Source organism: Schistocerca americana, chromosome X (assembly GCF_021461395.2).
Source record: "Schistocerca americana isolate TAMUIC-IGC-003095 chromosome X, iqSchAmer2.1, whole genome shotgun sequence".
Classification (NCBI taxonomy): Eukaryota; Metazoa; Arthropoda; class Insecta; order Orthoptera; family Acrididae; genus Schistocerca; species Schistocerca americana.
In genome coordinates, this window is record NC_060130.1 from 300,088,136 (window position 1) to 300,112,114 (window position 23,979).

Here is a 23,979-nt window from a genome sequence, read left to right on the forward strand (position 1 = left end):
TTAAAAAGAATTCAACTTAGCTCCTGCGCCGAACTAAAAATTATTAGGTTGTGACACACTGTCTACGACAAAGACACTGGAGACAAAGCACGAACTCTGATTGATGTAGTTAGGCCAAGCTGTGAAAATCAAATTCCAGGTGGTCGAGAAGGGTACTGAACTGAGGACCACACCAATACAAGTCTAGCTCCAAGCCGCTCGATTCTGTGAGAGCTGCAGATGCTACTGTGGATAAGCTGAGGGACCACATTTTGCGATAGAAATGAAGCAGCTGACCAGTGTGGCCGAGCGGTTCTAGGCGCTTCAGTCTGAAACGGTGCAACCGCTAAGGTTGTAGGTTCGAATCCTGCCTCGGGCTTGGATGTGTGTGATGTCCTTAGATTAGTTAGGTTTAAGTAGTTCTAAGTCCTAGGGGACTGGTGACCTCAGATGTTGAGTCCCATAGTGCTCAGAGCCATTTGAACCATTTGAAAGGAAGTAACACGACACTAATGGATGAAAGCCTTTGCTTCTGTAGCAACAGAGCCGGTGTCGATTTCATCCGTAAGCAAGGCAGTGAGCAGTGTATTCTGGGACGTGAAAGAAACCTTTCCTTTTATTACCTTTCAGAAAGGGTTGTCTCAGCTGACATTTAGTAAGGAAACTTTTTATTTCAGCTGATGATAAAAACGTTGCACGGTGAAGAGAGAAGAAACTGGTACACCTGCGTAATACCGTGTAGGGCCCCAGCACGCAGAAGTGCCGCAACACGACGTGGCATGGACTCGACTAATGTCTAAAGTAGTGCTGGAGGAAATTGACACCATGAATCCTGTAGGGCTGTTCATAAATCCGTAACAGTAGGGGTGGGGGCTGGAGGTCTCTTCTGAACAGCATGTTGCAAGGCATCCCAGATATGCTCCATAATGTTCATGTCTGGGAAGTTTGGTGGCCAGCGGAAATGTTTTCATTCAGAAGAGTGTTCCTGGATCCACTCTGTGGCAATTACGGACGTTTGGGGTGTTACATTTTCCTGCTTCAATTGCCCAAGAATGTGCAAAGGACATGAATGAATGCAGGTGATCAGACATGATGCTTACTCACGTGTCAACTGTGAGAGTCGTATCTAGACGTATCAGGGGTCCCATATCACTCCAATAGCACACGCCCCACACCATTACGGAGCCTCTACCAGCCTGAACAGACCCATGCTGACATGCAGGGTCCATGGATTCTTGAGGTTATCTCCATACCCATACACGTCCATCCACTCGATACAATTTGGATCGAGGCTAGTGCGACCAGGCATCATGTTTCCAGTCATCAACAGGCCAGTGTCGGTGTTGACGGGCTCAGACCTGCCGTAAAGCTTTGTGTCGTGCAGTCATGAAGGGTACACGAGAGGACCTTCGTCTCCGAAAGGCCATATAGATTATGTTTCGTTGAATGGTTCGCACGCTGACACTTGTTGATGACCCAGCATTGAAATCTGCAGCAATTTCCGGAAGGGTTACATTTCTGTCACGGCGAACGATTCTCTTCAGTTGACGGTGGTCCCGTTCTTGTTGGACGTTTTTCCTTCCTCATCGATGTCAGAGGTTTGATGTTTTACCTGATTCCTGATATTCACCGTAACTCGCGAAATGGTCGCACGCGAAAAACCCCACTGCATCGCTACCTCTGAGATGCTGTCACACATCACTCGTGTGCCGACTATAATACCACGTTCAAACGCACTGAAATCTTGATAGCCTGCCATTAGCCAGAAACTTGTTGTGTTGTATAGGCGTTGCCGACCGCAGCGCCCTATTCTGCCTGTTTAGATATCTCTGTATCTGAATAGGCATGCTGATACCAGTTTCCTTGGCGCTTCAGTGTAGTTTAGAACACTATAAAGAAAAACTGTTGCCAGGATTGTTAATCCGCTCACAAAAGTGAAGTGGTAATGAGAAACTGAAGGATCTGAAGTATAAATTATTGTATCATCCAACCTGATCAGCCGGCCGGTGTGGCCAAGCGGTTAAAGGCGCTACAGTCTGGAACCGTGTGACCGCTACGGTCGCAGGTTCGAATCCTGCCTCGGGCATGGATGTGTGTGATGTCCTTAGGTTAGTTAGGTTTAAGTAGTTCTGAGTTCTAGGGGACTGATGACCTTAGAAGTTAAGTCCCATAGTGCTCAGAGCCATTTGAACCAACCTGATCAGTAGACTGTCCATATTTTGCTTCCGTTTATTACCACATGTAAAGATGTTCGTGACTACAAAATGGAGTCCAACGTAGTGATTGCAGAATACGTGGAAGGGTGTTCTGCAGATCTTCCTAAATTACATTTAGATAAAGGTATCAACTCACTGGATGTATATTGGCATAAGCGCTTTAATCTGACAGAGGACAAGTTCGAAAAATATATGCACTTCTTGTCTAGTAGAAAACGTTAAGCTGCCAATTCGAGAAAATTGCCTCGTGTCCTTGGGTAATGTACTTCGTCTCATTCTCTGTTTTACATTATTATTAACGCTAATGATATTTTGTAAAATTGTAAGTTATTATAAATGATGAAATTCATACGAGGGCAAATTTTCTGCGAGGCAGTTCTCAATATTGCTATTCATTTTAACGCTCTTCCAAAAGCTACAGAAGCAAAATGAAGTAAATAATTAAAAAACCGCTGCGAACGTCGCGATGGCGCTTTCAAACGTGTGGACAAACGATTTTAAAGTTTTGTGGAATATTTGTAGTCAAAGATTGTCACATAAAGGTTTTGTTTCTGTTATTATCGTAGTGAATGTATACTAACGTTTTCGAAAACTGTAATGTCAAGCAACACACTTCTGACGGGAGTGAAGTAACTACACAAAATTGGTTAGGATTGCGGAACTGTGCAGCATCGCTGACTGTAAATACTGAATGGTCTGAAGTCCCCACGTGCAGCATTCTGTCCCAGTAAAGGTCTGGTATCAGCTCTAAAGGGTCCTGGATAAGTTCTTAGTGATCTGTCTGAACGTGAGTTGTATGCGAGACCACAGAGTATGAAGACCTTGACGAACCGGTTGCCGACAAATTAAATAAGTCAGAAATAAAAGACTTTCTTGCAATATTAACGGTCATCTTCTCTGAGGGAAGAGAAGATGACGATTTAGATGCATACGGCGGCGCCTCGGTAGCTAAGTAGACTGTAATACGGAAAATTCAGGTTCGATTTCCGTCTTTAGTGGGAGGACAGGAATAGGGTGCACTCTACCTCTTGATGCGAATAACGGAGCTACTTGACCGACAAATAGCGGTACCAAGTCAAGAAAACTCAACGGTGGGAGAGCAGTATGCTGACCTCATAACCCTCCATAATGCATACAGTGACGCCATTGTCAGAGGATGACACGGAGGTCGGTCAGTACCCGTGGGCCTCCAGGGTCATGTGGCCGGAGTATATATAACATAAATAAGTATTTATAAGACTGTGAACTGACCATTTGCTGGCTTTCCTGTAAAAATGATTAATTAATTATACTCAAGGATTCCTCTACGTAGAACAAAGGAGGTCAGGATAAACTACTGTAACCAACGTCTGGAAACACTTTTGCTATCCATCCATTACATTCACAGGGATAGATCTTCTACGACTTTAGACCTGCGTATTTCACCCCTTCCTATTTCGAACCAAATGGCTCTGAGCACTATGGGACTTAACATCTGAGGTCATCAGTCCCCTAGGTTTAGAACTACTTAAACCTAACTAACCTAAGGACATCACACACATCCATGCCCGAGGCAGGATTCGAATCTGCGACCGTAGCAGCAGCGCGATTCCGTACTGAAGCGCCTAGAACCGCTCGGCCACAACAGCCGGCTATTTAGAATCATTAAATATTAATATTGTTCACTTTTACTTCTAGAGCTGTACTTCTGAATATCTCTTTTGCTGTCATACTCGAATGCTCTGTTGACTACAAATTTCGTAGGTGAATAAATGTGCTGTGATGCTGTGGTTAATATTCCCAGCTGCTTAAAGAGATGTCTGAAACTCACACTTAATGCTATTGATTCCCCCATCTCTGCTTCGTGGGAGAGTTAACTATATTGAAAGTGTAAATTTAGAGGACTGTAACGTGAAATCTTGCACGAAAATGAAGGTCATCGTCGCCGTCTGCGGAACGTATATACACGGATATTATCCGTGCGGTCGAAGCATGTCACCGTTCCTGGTTGATTCCTATAATCTTGTCGCAGGCGACCTCGGACCTTCAGGAGCTTGTGTCTTTTCAATGATGTTTATAGACCTGTCTCAATGTTCGTCGAGCATGCGAGAACACATTTCTCATCATAGCATTACATGTGGCAGAGGAATATTCACGTGTACAACACACAGACCGCAGCATTCGGGAGGAAAAATGGCATTTACCTACTTGTTTCACGCTACATTACATGTTTCATATAATAACAATAACGGTCGGATGCATGTAAATACAGATTTTTAGGTCTTATAACAGATGGCGTTAACCTACATGGTTCGCTTGGAAGAAGAAACACCAAAATAACGCTAACAGTACCCATTCTTCGGCAAATTGCAGTTATTAATCCCTGTTTAGTGGTCCGCTGTTAAAAGACGCAACTCGTAGTCACTTTCGAAAGAGCTATGAGAATTATATAGGGACATGTAAGTGAATACGAAAGTATTTCTGTTGCGGACAGGGAATGTATCTAAGCTATGTTCTCACAAAGACAATATTTTCGACATAAAGGTGGTTTTTTTTTGTTAATATATATTCGCACTACGCTCTGAAATAGCTGCAACTCCTAGTCCGGTAAGTGTGACGAAAGTAATGATTTCTGCTAAGGTAAGTATTAGAATAGCACGCAAATGGTTGAAATTACGGAACTGTAGATGATATCTGACTTTTTAAGTTCCCATTTGTGTGATGGTGTCAACTTCCTGTAGTCGGACCCACTAAATATTGAACACTAGAAGTACCGGACTTCGCCATACCCCTAGTAGTACCATGTGGGTCATTTTTGACACACAGTAGAAAAACACTGTTTTATTCCTATTTGGGTGGTGTTTTGAGTGTCTTCATGTTGACAATACGTCTCCAAAATGAACAGTACACCATCAAACATAAATTTTCAGAAGTCAACTTTTTTTATTTTAAATTTTACAAAAGAGATTCCACAATCTTTCATCACTCGTCGTTAAAACAAGTAAGTAAAACAATGTTATAGTGTTTTTATTTATAAAAAAATTGAATCAGAATGAAAACATTGTTTATATGAGTATTAATAGTATTTTTACTTTTATAGAAAAATAAGGTAAGTACCAAATATTTGTGAAAGATTCTAAAATGCAGCAAGTGACTAATATGCTCTGCGTGTTTTCTCGATTATTGTAATCAAGGAACTAAAACATAAGAACGAATAGCTTCGGCCTATAATTATAAATATTTGGAAATATTTAAGAACGAGGACGTGACAGAATGCCTAAGCTGGGAATCAGACATTCGACCAGAGCTTTTACTCGGCAACTTTTGCATACGTACTTGTTGCACTTGAAGCATACGCTTGATGTTTTATTTCCATTTGTTGTTTTGTTGCTTGCAGGAAACCTGGATTTGACAACATCTTCTACTTGCATATTGGCCAGTGCCGGTATCGAGTGCTTGAAAGGGGAGATTGACTTCTCTCTGCAGTTTCTAAGAGACAACAAGCTCATCTGCGACTTTGAGGATAAAGTCCTGAATATGACAACCCCTTTTCCATATTGACCAGCGCTGGTATCGAGTGCCTGCAAGGGGAGACTGGCTCCTGTCTGCAGTTTGTATAGGGCAGCAAGATCATCTGCTACTCTGAGGATAAAGTCCCCATGTGAAATATTCTTAGAGGTAAGTAACTTAAAAATTGTGTGAGCGTTTGTCATGGCAAGGCCAAGAATATTGTAAAAGACACGCACAGGCCATCGGTGGGTGCCGGATCTGCCACTGCAGTGTCTTAGCCATTTGGTCAACTATATCGACGCCATCCTTAGCTTCATTATGAAACTTCACACTTTCTGGAAGTTTCTTCTGAGTATTCTCATTCGGCCATCGGTGGGTGCCAGATGTGCCACTGCAGTGTCTAGCCATTTGGTCAACTATATCGACACCATCCTTAGTTTCATTGTAAAACTTCACACTTTCTGGAAGTTTCTTCTGAGTATTCTCATTCATCTGACATCCAGCATGAATGTTACTCAGGTTACGGATACTTTTTTTCTTTTGCCCTTGGTAAGCTGTGAGAAGATTGTCGCCTGACTTGTAAGGGAGTTGCATACATGTGTCGTCTCCACTCCGCGCTGCAGGAAGGACCTCCTTGAGTGATCTCCGAAGAGCGCCAACTAAACTTGTTCCCTTTTGTTTCAGCTCATCCGCCAGTTTCACGGAGGTGAAGAAGTTGTCACTCGTGACGTTCTGTAAGAGCGACGCGCCTGACATCTGCTGTCGTGTAAGAGAACTGTTAGCAGTGCTCAGACATCAGTGTAGAAGGGGACGGGAGGATTCCCCACTGTATAATATATTATTCTGTAGCTTCGCAGCGTCACTCCGTAGGTCTACATGTCGCCAGTCCATAGAAAACGGAAAGCCGCGCTGATATAAAGTATCATCTTTTTGGCCCAAAGTATGATAATATACTCCAACATCTCGTAAATAACGTCGAGGCACTCCCAGAAACTATTTAGTGTCTGAAAACCGGTGTTACTGATAACAAACTGCGTTAATAGGCATGGGTAAAAAAGGACCCACATGGTACTGCTGGTGAAACAGGTAAGTTTTTCATGCTACTAGGTGAGCTAAGGGGATGAAATTTTGCTGAGTTGTACACCCCATAAATGATGAAAAGTCATGATACCGTTTGGTCCTACGATGATTATGGAGGGGGCTACGGCCCAAAAAAAAAAAGTCGTGGGTCAAAAATGTCCGACATGGTACTTCTAGTGTTAATCAGGGAATCAAAGGGGTTCCTGGATACGTTCTTGAGAAATCTCAATGTTCACAGTTTCTATACGAATCATCAGAGTATCAAATGACCGCACTGCACGTTTAGTACTCGCTGTTAATACAAGGCCAAATAACGTTTGAAATACGACCTATTGACCTACTCCACATGACGTCCGCATCTGTTTTTATCTTCAGAATATCACAGTGGAGTCAAAACCATGTTTACGTTCTCGAGAAAATTACGAGGACTGCTTGACAAGATATGCGTCGAGAAGTTATCGAGTTTCTGGAAACATGCCCTCTCTTTTAATATGTCTGCCTTCCACCAAGTCTTGTCAATGCGAATAATACCCAGTTTGAAGTTGCAGGTTCAGGAAAACTGACTGTGCGAAGCAAATGGCTAAAATGGCTCTGAGCACTCTGGGACTTAACTGCTGAGGTCATCAGTCCCCTAGAACTTAGAACTACTTAAACCTAACTAACCTAAGGACATCACACACATCCATGCCCGAAGCACCATTCGAACCTGCGACCGTAGTGGTCGCGCAGTTCCAGACTTTAGCGCCTAGAACCGCTCGGCCACCTCGGCCGGCGTGCGCAGCAAATGTTGCAACATCCCGTGTGAGGTATTTGTTAGCTGTGCATAAGAATAAAGTTGTTAGGTGCTTTACGGAAATGAACAATATACAGCAAAAAACTGTTGACGCTCAACAAAGAATTTTGCAACGAAATTCAGGTACCTTAATCAATAACACGCGTTGAAGTTACTTTCTTCTCACGATTAAAAAAATCCGGTCGTCTCCTACACATTTCACGGATTTGCACCTTCAATCTTCAAAGGTTGGTCATTTTGACTACAGTTTCCTTCTTTTATTCGAGTTTAAAGAAATGTTAAATTTCATGGCCGCTAATATTAGTCATTAAAAATATAGCGGGCTGTAACGCTCTATTAGAATGAAGTTTCTTGATAAACAAAAAGAACCTATTGGCTGCAAAAATTGGCTCTAGTACTGTAAGTACACCGAATGAAAAACAAATTCATTTACCTCAATGATGGCACGTCACTAAAAACCTTCGGCCAATGCTTGAGAGCAGTTCAAGGCCATCTCACCTTAGATGACCTAAGCTTATTAATACACTGAGCACGAGCCTTGTTGTTAGCATCAGAGGCACCTTATAAAGTACACAATTTCAATATTTCCTTATCTCTTTCGTAATCAGTAGGTTATTTTGTTCAAGTGAATGGTCTGTTACTGTACGTAGCACTGTAATGGAAGGTTAGTGCTCACGCATTTTAATGGCATATTTCAGGCAGAACTACAAATATTAGTAAGAATAAAGTTGCAACTTAAAGCTCCAAGGCCACCTCCGATTATATAACATCACTATACCAGGAATTCTATGAGCACGGGAAAAATGTGTTCTCTTCCGAACCGTAGACAGTGGCGTTCCACTTAAAAACAAAGTTTTCGATAAATAGCCAAGTGAAGATATACCGTGGATACAATTAACTGGAGGCAGGAATGTTGTCTACATTCCAAGAATAATAATGTGTCTTTATTGTACAGAGGATACCACAATGCAGTCCATGTACATTGCTCGACTTGTAAAAAGTAAGCCAATTACATTCAAAGAGGGCTTCCACAGTGTAGGATGTGATTCCTAGGCAAGAGAAGTTTATGTTTCCAAAATATTCATTAAACTACATGAAAAAATACTATGTGAGACCTGATGCATAAGCAGAAGACTGTGAAAGCTTCCTAATAACTAGACCTGTCCCAGCGGCATACGTTAATTAAAATTCCTATGTTCTTTCAAGAACGTCCAACTTAGAATTCACTGGAGTGTAGAACAAAAGGTAAAAATCTTCCAACATGAATAGAAATTACAGATATACTGCTTAGAAAAAATGAATTTTTTGCTAGTTGAGATGCATGGTTTATGTAATTTTTAGATCCGACCAGATTTCTTAAGAGAGCGAAAATCAGCTCCTCTATTAGACAGAAGCATTCATTTCAACCTACCGAAAATAAAATAAATAAAGTTGATAGAAATTCGCTACGCTATACAAACAATAGCGAGAAATTTCTTAAGAAAGGGAAGAAGGACAGAAAACTAGGCTTTAATTTGTTGTTGTTGTTAATGTCATTACAATCGTGACTCAGCTGTTGGCTGCCATTTCAAAAATAGACGCATACTGGATTTCCCAGTGCGAATGGTCAATATTCAGGGATATGACAGGAAGGAACATTCTAAGCAAATGGTCTAATAAACTTGGTCTCTTAAATGTATAATTTAAGAGCAACGAGCACCTCATCTTCAATACTGTTAAACAAATCTCTGCATGGTCTTTGCTTTTCATGTTTTGGGAGGAGATAACAAGGACGAAAACAAGAACAGAAAGTATAGTAAACATGACATCTAAAATACATACGTTAAGAGTTATGACACTTACCGAGTAGAAGAGTTGTGATTCACATTAATGAAGATGAGAAAGTGCTCATATCTAGTAAGGTATGTATTGTAGGACCCATGTCTACTAGACATTTTACTTCGAATCCTCGTTCCTGTTATATACCTGGATACTGGTCATTCCTCCTGCGAAACCCCGTTTAAGCAGGATGTATCACAGTTAACAGCGAGAACTGAAAATGATAATAGCATACGATAGTAGAGACAAAACATTCAAGAAAACCTGAATCGGCAAACGAGCCGTCCTTGAGAGCATTGCGAATATGTGTTTGTGAGCCGCTACTGATTGCACTGTGGAATACTGTCCTAGTGAGTATAAATGTGTTTGAAATATAAACTCTCACGTAATTAGGTTCAAATTTCAAACATGATACAAAGTTGGGGAATGTGGGACATGCCTGATAGGGCAACGGACATTTTGATGTGGATGTGAGAAGATATCTAACGTGCCAACATCATCCAAGATAAATACGTCGATCAGGACCTTTAGCTTGGTTTCCAAGATTGCATTATCTGAGTCCTTAGGATTGTTTTTGTCTGGAGTCATCTCAGAAGTCAAGTATACGGCAGTCTGGTTGATTGGTTTAAAGAATTGGAGCAGCGAGCTGTACATTTACGTCAAGCTTTTCGAGATTATCTGGGGTGCATGAAAGATTAGGTACTCTACTCCAGAGACGAGTGCAGTATTACGTGGTGATGTAGTTCTTATTAAGGTGGGCCATGGGTGAAATATGAGGCCCGTTAGGAAGGGACTTAACAGAAAACTTTGTGTCTTATATTCACATTACAGCGTGCAGTAGTACAAAAAAATGGCTCTGAGCACTATGGGACTCAACTGCTGAGGTCATTAGTCCCCTAGAACTTAGAACTAGTTAAACCTAACTAACCTAAGGACATCACAAACATCCATACCCGAGGCAGGATTCGAACCTGCGACCGTAGCAGTCTCGCGGTTCCAGACTGCAGCGCCTTTAACCGCACGGCCACTTCGGCCGGCTGCAGTAGTACAGCAACAGGCTATACATAAGGCTGTATTTCGTTTGAAGCTGTGGCCAAGTACCTGAAATAATGCAAATATAAAGTAAACAAGGAAATTAGTATGAAATTTGAAAATTCAGCCTCGACATTATAGCTCTGAAAAGAGTTCCAGTGTCAAGTGAAAAACAGCGAATACGTGAACTGCCTCGTGTTACTGTAGCCTCTGCTTCCAATGATGACTAAAAATATGTCCTCAGTGTCCAGATTTTCCTAAGTATCAATCCTACAAGTATTAATGCTCCCTCATTGACTTCTACTCCCTTATAATTTGGAAAATATTCTTGAACAACTTCGGTCTTCTTGCCTCACTTATTTCCCTTGGAAGCTCCCACTTGGAGACAGCACGAACGGCCACGTCATTCTCCTCTTATGCCGCTGTTTCTAAGGATCACATCATCGACGAGTGTATGAGGTAACTTTTGACATTTCTCAACACCTTCGTAAGAGCATTGTTTACGGGATCCTTGACGGTAGCGAATGTGAACGTCACCATATCCCGTCCATGTATTTGTGTTTGGTCTGGGAATATATTCTAGAAGTCTGCTACAAATGGAGATGAGTGCTGTAAGCGAATAGTTCTGAAGAATAATGTTGCAGTTGTTTTTGTCGATGGATTTAACCGGTGCACTTTTCCATGAACATAGGAAAAGTTCTATGCTCATGCTGTTTGTGGTAAATTACGGTTGGGATTAAATCAAGTTACCGTTGCAAATGCTGTGTAGAACCTGACAGGGTGTCCATCAGGCACGGATCTTTGCTGAGTTCCATCAGTGATAAATGGCTTGCAAAATCCCTATCAATTATTATACCAATCAGTTTTACAAAATGTTCAAATGTGTTTGAAATCCTATGGAACCAAACTGCTGAGATCATCGGTCCCTAGACTTACACACTACTTAAACTAACTTACGCTAAGGACAACACACGCACCCATGCCCGCGGGAGGACTCGAACCTACGGTGGGGGGGGGGGGGGGGGGGGGGAAGGGTCCGCGCGATTCGTGATATGGCGCCTCTAGCCATGCAGCCACTCCGCTCTGTCTCAGTTTTACAATAACCTGACCTGACAAGGGAGTAGTTGAAACAGTTATACTTCTTGTTTTTTTTCTACATTTTTGTATTTTTTGAAACCACACTGTAACATTGTTACAGGGTGGTTTGGTCCATGTGTTATCTCCATCTGGAAAGAACTGAGATTTCTTAGTATTTCGGAGGTGTATTTCGCTAACATTTTTCTGCAGTACTTGTTTGAAAGTTTCACACATCGATCCTCCTTTGGCATAAACGTTTCTATTAATATCTGCCTATTTGTGTATTTTTATATCAATTTGTGGCTTTTGTGCAGCGGGCACTCTTTCATAAGAATTTCTCTCGATTGCGTAGCTACGACGATTAGGACACAGGACTGATATTATGGAGGACCGAGTTTCTAAACGCCATCCGCTAATCCATACTCAGAATTTCCCAGTTTATTTAAAGCGAAAACTAGGGTGATTTCTTCCAGTAATAGCGGCTTGTGACCTCCGACATGTGCAGCAGATGTGCATACTCCATCTGTACTGTTATCATTACTCATCCTTTCGAATATCGTTCTCTAATATTGTTTGTACAGCTAGGAGGGTGTCTACCATATTTATTTAATACTTATATTATGACAACCTATATGACCCGCGCTGCTTGCTGGACTCGGGTAGGCGCGCCGGCCTCGGATCGAATCCGCCCGGCGGACCAACAAATAGGGCTGGTGTGCCGGTCAGCTTGGATGTGGTTTTTAGGCGGTTTTCTACATCCCGCTGGGTGAATACCGGGCTGGTCCCCACGTTCCGTCCGGCCGGAGTGGCCGAGCGGTTCTAGGCGCTACAGTCTGGAACCGCGCGACTGCTACAGTCGCAGGTTCGAATCCTGCCTCGGGCATGGATGTGTGTGATGTCCTTAGGTTAGTTAGGTTTAAGTAGTTCTAAGTTCTAGGGGACTGGTGACCTCAGCAGTTAAGTCTCATAGTGCTCAGAGCCATTTGAACCCACGTTCCGCCCCAGTTACACCACTCACAGACATTTGCAACACGTTCGCACTATTCCATGGATTACACTAGACGCAGGCAGTTGGGGTACACACATTCCGTCCTCTCGGGGTTATGGGGTGGCGATAGGAAGGGCATCCAGACACCCTTTAATCCAGTTAACCATAACAGCAGACCCCGACAGTCAGGATAAATGTTTGGAAAGAGAGATTATGACAACCTACATATTGTGTTCTACCATTCACACGAACCTCATAGAATGCTCCATCTGCATGTCCATTGGGCGAAATAAAACATACTAACAAATGTCTTTGGCATCATGTCACATCCTTCTTAAAAAATTTTGCCAAATTTCCAAACGTGAATGCCGTAAAAATGCGAATATAACAGGATAACCTACGTAGTGACGGATGAAAAACTGTGACGAAACGTAGAACACTGCCTGACAAAAAAACTTTAGCACCCACAAGGGAGGGATGAAAGAAATTGAATAGTCTAGAAGTTTGCTTGACTGATGTAAATGAGTAATTCTGAAGATTAATGATGATATTGTTTTTGACAATGGATGTGACAGTGGCACTTTTGCAATAAAGTAGGAATAGTTCTATGTTGAAGTTATTTGTGGTAAATTACGATTAAGCCTAAACCAAATTACCGCTGCACTTGCTGTAAAGGATCTGACAGGGTATCAAGTCACATTTAAAAAGAACTTGGCTGTATAATCCCAGTTACCAGTATAACGCTACCTCCCATCTGGCATGGATGCAAGCGCTGTTTCGGGTGGGAAGGGTGTCATAAGGCCGTTTTAACAGCCTGTGGATAGTTTACAAACTGTTGTCTCTTGTTCTAGATGGTTCAAAAATGGTTCAAATGGCTCTGAGCACTATGAGAGTTAACATCTGTGGTCATCAGTCCCCTAGAACTTAAAACTACTTAAACCTAACTAACCTAAGGACATCACACATCCATGCCCGAGGCAGGATTCGAATCTGCGACCGCAGCGGTCACACGGTTCCAGAATGAAGCGCCTAGAATCGCACGGCCACACCGGCCGGCTCTTGTTCTAGATATCCTAGGTACTGGGACAGGGATGGAGGTGGTGTCTGTGCTGGTCCCACATACATTCTATTAGAGACAGGTCTGGGGACATTTGTGGCAGAGCAGTCATTAGAGACAAGTTCCATGTGTGGACGAACGTTGTTCTGTCTAAAAATGGCTCCACCAGTTCTTCTGGTGAGGCATGGGCGTGGGTAGTGGTCATAATGTTTTGGCTTATCAGTGTACATGAGAAGTACACTGATGACTATACGTGCTGAACAAGCGAACGTGATACTGAAACAGGTGTCGAGCCATGTAGTTCATCATCCTTGTCTGACTGATAGCCACAATCCCGTCTTCAATGAAATGTGATAAAGGACAATCGTCGTCCAAGGAGCGAGTACTAAACATAATTAATTACATGGAAGATTATGCGCAGCAGAATAAAAAAAATACAAATATGAACAGATTTCGAATAAGTCTGATGCAATATGAACGTGTAATGCATAAGAAAAGCTACTGATTTTCAAGGGATGAGAAGACGCACTTGTTGCAAAAACGTGTTTGCGCGTTTTAAGGATGCTCGATTGAATTTACAAGATGCGCATGATAGTGACCTACTACACTATGCATATCAGATTGCGCGCGACCTAGATTTCAGTGATTTCAGCGGAAGCAATGAATGACTGCATAACTTCAAACAGTGCTGCAAACTGGAAGACGTCTGATAACGAAATTTCAGTTAAATTGTGAACGCGACGATACTCAGCAAACTGGGGAATCTGCGCGAAAATTTGTGGATGAGATAAACAAATTTATCCGATCGTTCAGTTAGGACTTTGTTTCAATACCGACCGATCGGGATTTGAAGAAGAAACGCTTATGAAAGGATCCCTAGAAATTAGAGGTACCGAGAGAGTTGTATCAAGGTCAACTACCATCAATACTTTGACGCACTCGTATACAATTACGCCGACTCTTAATCTGGATGGTAAATTGGTTGGAAAATCATTTATTGTGCTGTGAGAAGTTGGGTGTGATCTGCCTCCTACGATTCTTTCTTGTGTGCGTGATCTTGAAAGGGTATGTAGGGAATATTCACGTCACACCAAACATGAGTGGGAAAACAGGCGTAAGAAAACTACAGCTAGGGTATGAACAATGCTTTTAACCAATAGGTGATGGAACTAACTAGCTATTGCTTGATTCCTGGTCTGTGTATAAAAATCATACTCCTCTACTGCAAGCTATCCCCACTGAAAAGTGTGTGACATTGAAAATCATACCTTCTGGAACTACTGGACAAATTCAGCCACTAGGTATTTGTTTTTTTCGTGTCTATAAATCATATTATCGCACTGTCTGCAGCTACGTCTTAAAGGATAGCGAGTTTAATGATAAACTCCACGACAGACTGTTTCGCATTCGGTTGCACGCCATCACATTCCATCAGTTCATATCACCCAGTTGCACCAGTATGATACTATATGCATTCTTTAAGATTGGATATCTAGCTGAAAGTCCTGCACGGTTTGTAACTCCGAAGGAATTCGCCGTCGATCTTGCTGGAGTAAGTCTCTGTGATTACTATGGCGAGCCATTTCTCATTTTGTGTTCATGATACAAGTCAAAGGTTTATTTTGGACATTTCTTGAACGTCCATGATGTCCATTTTGTGAAGTGTAATACACAAAACCCATAGAAGGTTGCTCTTTGCACCTCCAGGACACTCACTTTCTGTTGTCCTCCTGATGCACGTGGTGAGTCATTAGCAGGTAATATTTTCCCTGTCACAGCTGTAAACACAACATCTCCAAATGAGACTTACTAAAGATTGAGCTTGCAAGCTCATACTCAAGGTGTTCCTTGTCAGATAGCATGACGTAACGTTGAGGGAAGTGTACAAAAATGGTTCAAATGGCTCTGAGCACTATGGGACTTAACTTCTAAGGTCATCAGTCCCCTAGAACTTAGAACTACTTAAACCTAACTAACCTAAGGACATCACACACATCCATGCCCGAGGCAGGATTCGAACCTGCGATCGTAGCGTTCGCGCGGTTGCAGACTGTACCGCCTAGAACCGCTCGGCCAACCTGGCCTGCTGATTTATTGCTAGTTCATACACAAATCAAAGCACAGTTCCCAGCTAACCACTGTCTTTCTGCTGTACTAATTGATAAGGTTCACATATTAATTTAAAAGTTTCAACCTTGACCTCACACACGAAAGCCACCGCACCAGCCGTGCCCTCACGTCAACAAGATCAATCTCCCTCGACCCCAACCCTAACTCACGACTCTTCAGTTTGATATTCGAAACAAGCTCTGTTAAGGGACGGTTACAAAAAGATACATTAAATATTTCTGTTCAGACAGATGTATGTATCGTATATAAATGAAGTGCCATTTATCACTAACACAATGAATAAAAGAAAATAAGAAAAGGGGAAAAGATATTTGTATAGGCTCGCTAGATGTGCTTCTCTATAAGTGATCGTCGCTGGAGGCGCTGTGCATCATGGAGAAGTTTACTGTTGAAATTACGACAGCGTGTGTTCCAAGAAGAGTCGGGCAACATATTAGTTCGTCCCACATACGACTCGCGAAGAGGCCAAGACGATAAAATCACAGAAATTATAACTCATTCTAAGAGCTATTGGGTCGTTCTTCCACGTATAGGTAAAAGGGAAAACTGTAGTGATTCTAGTAGTACCCTCCAACAAATACCGTAAGGTGGTTAGCGACGTATAGACGCATGGCTTCTTTCACAAAGAATTTAACTGACCTCTTGCGCCGAAGGAAAGGCAAGTTTGTTTTAACACACTGTCGGCGACAAAGATGTTAGAGACGGAGCACGAGCTCAGATTATAGAAGGAATTTGGCCGTACCATTTTCAAGCGAACTCTCTCGGTATTTGACTGATGTAATTCGGGAAATCTGTGAAAATCAAGTTCCAGCTGGTCGAAATGGGTTGTGAATTGCGGACCACGCCAAACGAGCCTACGTCAAATTGCACGATTTTGTGAGAGCCATAGATGCTGTTGTGGATAAGCTGAGGAGTTAGATTTTGCGACAGAAGTTAAGCAACAATCAAACCAAAGGATGAAAGCCCGTGGGTCTGTTGCAACAAAGACGATACATATTTAATCCGTAAGGAAGGCAGTGACCAGTGTATTCCGGGATGCAAAAGGTATCCTTCTTTATATTATCTTACAAAGAGGGATATCTGAACAGGAGACTGCTAAGCAAATCTTTTGATTCAGGTGGATGATAAATATTTTGTAAGAGGTTTAGGCTGTTATATAGAAAATCTGTTGACTGGATAGAACATCTGTTCATAAAAGTGAAACGCTAACGAGAGAACTGAAGCGGTTAAAGTAGAGATTATTGAATCATCCAACCTGTTCGGTAGACGTGTTACAGTATGCTTCCACTGTTACCACATATAAAGATCAAAATGGAATCCAATGAAGTGTTTATGGGAGCCATGTATGGGTGTTTTGCACTCTTCTTGGATTACATTTTGATAAAGGAACCAACTTCCTGAGTTAATACTGGCAGAAGCGCTCTTATCTGACAGAGAACTACTTTTAAGAGTACGTGCATTTCTTTTCTTGTAGAAAACATTTCGCTGCCAATTCGAGAAATTTGTCTCCTTTCCGCTTAATACAAAAGCTTCAGTAATGGACTTCGTCTCAGTCTCTACTTTACATTATTGTTAATGCTAGTGGTATTTTAAAATCGTAAGAAATTATAAAAAATTGAATTCATGAGAGGGTAAATTTTCGGCGAAACAGTTCTCAGTATGACTTATCATTTTAACGCTATTCCAAAACAACAGAAAAGGGTAAAGTAAATTTAAAAACCCTGGGAACAGCACGATGGCGCTTACACATGTGTGGACAAACGTTCCTGTAGTCATAAAAAAAATATTTGTCACCTATAGGTCGTGTTTCTGCTATTTTCCTAGTATGTATGTACTAAGGTTTGGGAAAACTGCAGTACCAAGCCAGATGCATGTGACGGCAGTGAAGTAACGACACACAAATGGTTAGAATTGCGGAACTGAACATGATCTCTGACTTTGTAAGTACCGAATGGTCTCAAGCCCCCACGTGCAGCATTCTGTCCCAGTTAAGGTTTGATCACGGACTTTCAAAAGGGTCCTGGATACATACTTGGGGATTTCTCTGAACATGATTTCTAAGCAAAACCATAATGAATGCAGACCCTTGATGAACCGGTTACCGACAAATTATAAACCAGAAATAAACAACTTTGCACCACTATTAACGATATTTTCCTGTCCCCTTCTATGATGGAAGAGAAAGGACAGTTTAGAAGCCAACAGCTGGTCCTGAGTAACTTAGCAGACTGTCATCCGGAAAGAAGTTTCCATTTCCGGCACTGCCAGGAATTTATAAGCCTTCAAACTGGCCACCATAGATTTTTCTTCAAAAAAAGAATAATTAATTCTATTCCAGAATACCTCTGCAGTGGATAAGAAGTAGGTGAGAACAAACCTCTTCACCCTACGTTTGGAAACTTTTCTGGTATCTATCAGACATTACATTCCCATGGATAAATCGTCCAAGAGGTTTATAGCTGCATATATCATCCCTTTCTGTGTAAGGCTTCGATTTGCTAAATGGTAATACTAAGCACTTTTTCTTCAAGTATTGTATTTACGAAAATCTCTTTTGCTGTCGCATTCAAATGCATTGTTGTCACCGAGTTTCGCAAGTGAATAAATGTACTATGATTATGTAGTTAACTTTCCCAGCTGCTGAAGAGATGCCTGCAACACACAGGTGCGTGAACCTCACGGTTAATACTACTGATACGCCAATTAGGTGTCGTCGGAACAATATTTATGTAACCAGTTAACTATATTAAAAGCGTGAGTTTACAGGAGCGTATGGTGAAAACTTGCTCGAAAAGGAAGGTCATCGTCACCGTGTGCGGATTGTTCGGATTAAATCCGTTCGGTTGATTCACATCACCGTTCCTGGTTGATTCCTATAGTCTTATCGCAGACGGCCTCGGACCTTCCGACAGCATGCTTGTCTTCAGTAATATTTATAGATCTGTCTTAGTGTTTGTCGAGCATGCGAGAACACAGTTTTTTCATCATAGCATTTTATTTGGCAACCGAAAATTCGCTTGTACAGTACATAGACCGCAGCGGTCCAGAGGTAAAATGGAATTTACCTGCTTCTTTCACACTAGATTACACGTTTCACATAATAATAGTAACTGTCGGATGCGTTGTAAATATACACTTTTGCAGTCTGATAACAGATGGCGTTCACCTTCATGGTTCGCTTGATAGAAGAAACACCAAACAACGTTAACAGCTCATCTTCTTCCACCAATTGCAAATATTAATTCCTCTTTAGTGTTCCACTGTTAAAAGACGCAAATCGTAGAATAACTGATGAATTTCATAAGAGTTGTGTGTTTCCCGTGAATACGACTGTTTTACTGTCATGTGAAGCTAATGTATTCTTTCTTCGTTCTCGCAAAGACAAGAAAGACGGTCTTTTTGTTAAGTTCATAGCATATGTGTGCTACGGTTTTAGATAGTTGCAGTCCTAGTCAAATACATATGACGAAGCTGGAGATTCCTGCTCAGGTAAGGGATATAACGACACACAAATGGTGAGAACTATGGAACGGCAGATTTCTGACTTTTCGAATTCCGAATTGTATGATGCTGTCAACGTACTGCGTTAGGATCCACTAAATATTTGATCAAGGAGTAAGAAGTTCTGGATACGTTTTTCAGAGCTCTCCCTGTACACGTTTTGTATACGTAGCATCAAAGCATCAAACGAACTGACCGAATTTTCTCTCGTCTATTATTTGGCGTTGCTGGTCTACCATTCTCCACGTACACTAGTCGTTGTGAATGCAGGGCTACTTCTCGATCTATTGGCCTAAACCGCACGACGTCCGAGCCTTTTTTTGTCTCCAGAGTCCCACAGAAAAGTGGAGTGAAGAGCATGTTTATGTTTGCTAGGGGTTTATGAGTCCTGTTTTACAATTAATGCGTCGAGAAGTTATCGAGTTTCTAGAAACATGTCCTCTCATTTAAAACGACAGCCTTCCGCCCAAGTCTTGGTGTTGCGAATAAGACTCTGTTTCCAACGGCAGTTTCAGCAAAACTGACTGTGCTTAGCAAATGTTGTGGTATTCAGATGGGAAATTTGTCAACTCTGCACAAGGGCGGAGTACTTAAGTGCTATACCGAATTTGCGCCAACAATACACAGCAAAAAATTGCAGACGCTCAGTAACGAATTTTTTTACGAAATTCAGATACCTGGATCAATAATGCGTTTAGAATTCATATTCTTCCGACGACCAAAAAATTTCAGTCGCGTCCTTCATGTTCTATGGATTTGTTCCTTGAATCTTCATAGGCTGACAATCTCCACAATAGTTCACTTCCTTTACCCGAGATGAAATAAAATGTTGACCTTCACTGCCGCCAATGTAAGTCGTCAAAGCTTTAGCGGCTAGAATGAAGAATCTTGATAAACCTAACGTTCCATTGGTTACGGAAAGAGCTTATTGGCTGCCAGTGTTGACTCTAGTCTTGCAGGTACACCGAATGAAGAAAATCAGTTTGCTTCAGCTCTTAGCACATCACTAAAAGCTCTTCGGCCAGTGGTTGAGAGACGTTAAAGGCCATCTCTTGTTATGTGACATTAAGTCAATAACACATTGCACCTGAGCCTCATTGTTGCCATCAGACGCGCATTGCAATGTATGCAGTTTCAGTATTTGCTTATCACTTCAGTGATCGGTATTTTGTTCCAGTAATTGTCTGTTATCATATGTTGCACTGTAATGGAAAATAGGTGTTCCCGCATGCTCATTGAACATGTCAGACAAAAGTACACTACTGGCCATTAAAATTGCTACACCACGAAGATGACGTGATACAGACGCGAAATTTAACCGACAGGAAGAAGATGCTGTTGCGAGGTGCCGGGGCTAGCAGTGTATTTAACACTAAATTCTTCTGGAATCTACAAATGTAAATGATGCTCTAAGCCCCCCCCCCCCCCCCCTATTCTAACTCCGACTTTTGCTGCTGCACATGGATTAAAAAGATACGCGAACTGACTGTAACAAACCCTGCAAGTGGAGTAGAAAAAGAGTTTGGCACCTGCAATAATTTAATTTGATAAATAAGTTAAATAAAGGAAGGTTTCATTAACGTAGTGAGAAATGATAGGGTTGCTCTACCGATTAACAGAATGAAAGTTCTGTCCAAAACAACAATATGATTTATTAAGACTAAACACAAAATAATAAACAAAAACACATGAAACATTTACAATACATCAAATTGGCTCAAATTGGATACTCAAATACATGCTGTGAAGGTGAAGTTGTCCCTAAACTAGATTGTGATGTTTATGACGAAGTGGTATGTGGAGCCAATTCCTTGCCACTCAAACCTTAAGAGAGAAACACAGCTAACCCAACATTAATTGCTGCTACCCAGGACAGAACAAAGTTAGAAAAAGACGAACAGGCGCGCTCTGCTGAGCTCTGATTATCACCTAGGAAAATCCCTATCTGCCGGTGCTGCGGACGTACATTACCAAGCTGTCTTCTTAGCTGCAAGGACGCGATCTGGCGTACTGGAAGCGATGGCTGGTTGCTTCGACGTCCCGTCGTGGTGATGATAATGTCGCGAGTATAGCCCGAAACAAATTGTCCTGGTCTGGTTGTTCCAGACTAAAGACTTCCTAGCAATACAAATGCGCCTCTGAGGGAGACGAAGAAGTCACACAGTAACTCCGATACAGTCAACTTTAGCCAAAACTGCTCAAGACAGACAACATAAGCCTCTTGTACGCAGAACGCTCAATTGCCAACTGTACTCGGAAAGTTACGTTGAAGTCGAAACTTCAGCAACTTCGTCAAGCAGTTACAATTAAATAAACGTATATTAGACAGCCAACGGAAGCAGGCTCACCAGAGCAGCGAGAGATCAGTCTTATAACCTACTCCGACCGAAAAGCGAGAGCCGTCTACTCACAAGAGCACCCGTACAAAACCGAACACAGAACATTCCCGCCCCCACGACAGTGGCCGTGGTTAACCGTTCCAATCAGTAACTCGAAAACCGGCGGAAAATTCCACTCCATTGCCGGAACACTACCATTCCACCAATGGAGATTCTTGGCGCCAATTTCTTCGCTGGTTTTGCTACGTTACGGAGCTATGCCCTGAGCAAGCCAATCACAGTTACTATTTTGCAGAGAGCGCGGGAATTTTCCCGCCACAACTGCCTGGGTACACAAGTCATTCCCACGCCTCGCTGGTCGCCCGCCAGAAAGTGTTTTCGCCAAGTTTCTGCGAAGTAACGGAACCTCTAGTCCAGCCACTACTTCAGGCCCCTGCGGGCGTGTCTCTTGACAATGTCGGCGTCTGGAAAGCATTCACTCGACTCACTCACACCCGTCGGCTTACCCTTTCAAAATCAGCAGTACCCGCCTGTCACCGGACCATCCGGGTGACGAGAAACGCTGCGTGGGAAGTCCGCATGTGAAGGAATAGCAACTTTCCACCACATGCAATTAGAGAGGAGAATCGTAAGATAGAAATATGAGAGGGGGCTCATGCCACCTCTCACTGTGATATACAAATGATTAGCTTTTCAGAGCATTCACATAAGGTTGGCGCTGGTGGCGCCACCTACAGTGTGATGACATGAGGAAAATTTCCAACCGATTTCTCATACACAAACAGCAGTTGACCGACGTTGCCTGGTGAAACGTTGTTGTGATGCCTCGTGTAAGGAGGAGAAATGCGTACCATCACGTTTCCGACTTTGATAAAGGGCGGATTGTAGCCTAGCGCGATTGCGGTTTATCGTATCGCGACATTGCTGCTCGCGTTGGTCGAGATCCAATGACTGTTAGCAGAATATGGATCGGTGGGTTCAGTAGGGTAATACGGAACGCCGTGCTGGATCCCTACGGCCTCGTATCACTAGCAGTTGAGATGACAGGCATCTTATCCACATGGCTGTAACGGATCGTGCAGCCACGTCTTGATCCATGAGTCAACAGATGGGGACATTTGCAAGACAACAACCATCTGCACGAACAGTTCGACGACGTTTGGAGCAGCATGGATTATCAGCTCAGAGACCATGGCTGCGGTTACCCTTGACGCTGCATCACAGACAGGAACGCCTGCGATGGTGTACTCAACGACGAACCTGGGTGCACGAATGGCAAACGGCATTTTTTCGGATGGATCCAGGATCTGTTTACAGCGTCATGATGGTCGCATCCGTGTTTGGCGACATCGCGGTGAACGCACATTGGAAGCGTGTATTCGTCATCGCCACACTGGCGCATCACCCGGCGTGTTGGTATGGGGTGCCATTGGTTACACGTCTCGGTCACCTCTTGTTCGCATTGACGGCACTTTGAACAGTGGACGTTACATTTCAGATGTGTTACGACCCGTGGCTCTACCCTTCATTCGATCCCTGCGAAAACCTACATTTCAGCAGGATAATGCACGACCGCATGTTGCAGGTCCTGTACGGGCCTTTCTGGATACAGAAAGTGTTCGACTGGTGCCCTGGCCAGCACATTCTCCAGATCTCTCACCAATTGAAAACGTCTGGTCAATGGTGGCCGAGCAACTGGCTCGTCACAATACGCCAGTCACTACTCTTGATGAACTGTGGTGTCGTGTCGAAGCTGCATGGGCAGCTGTACCTGTACACGCCATCCAAGCTTTGTTTGACTCAATGCCCAAGCGTATCAAGGCCGTTATTACGGCCAGATGTGGTTGTTCTGGGTACTGATTTCTCAGGATCTATGCACCCAAATTGCGTGAAAATGTAATCACATGTCAGTTCTAGTATAATATATTTGTCCAATGAATACACGTTTATCATCTGCATTTATTCTTGGTGTAGCAATTTTAATGGCCAGTAGTGTATATATGTTAGTAATGAGAGAGTTGCAATTTGATGGTAAGAGGCTGCCACCGATTAGATAACAGGAATCTACCAGGAACCGTAACAATAATTTGATGAACACGGTAAATGTGTTCCCTCCCAAGCCGTAGACAGCGACGTTCCACTTCACAACAAAGTTTTCGATATACAGCCAAGTGAAGATGTACTGTGAAGATATACTGGAGGCATGAATGCTGTCTACATCACAAGAATAATAGTGTACCTTTATTGTGCATGGGATAACTCAATGTAGTCTACGAATATTGCTCGCCTCGTTAAAAGAATAAGTGTGGGCATGAGGGTGGAAAAATCGAAGATTGTAAAAACTGCTTAATACGTAGCTTCTTTCAAGAACATACAACTCAACGCTAAGTGCAGAGCAACAGGTAAATCTCCGAACGTGTATTCAAATTACAGACCGATTGAGTGGAAAAAAATGAATTTTCTGTTAATTAAGATGCCTG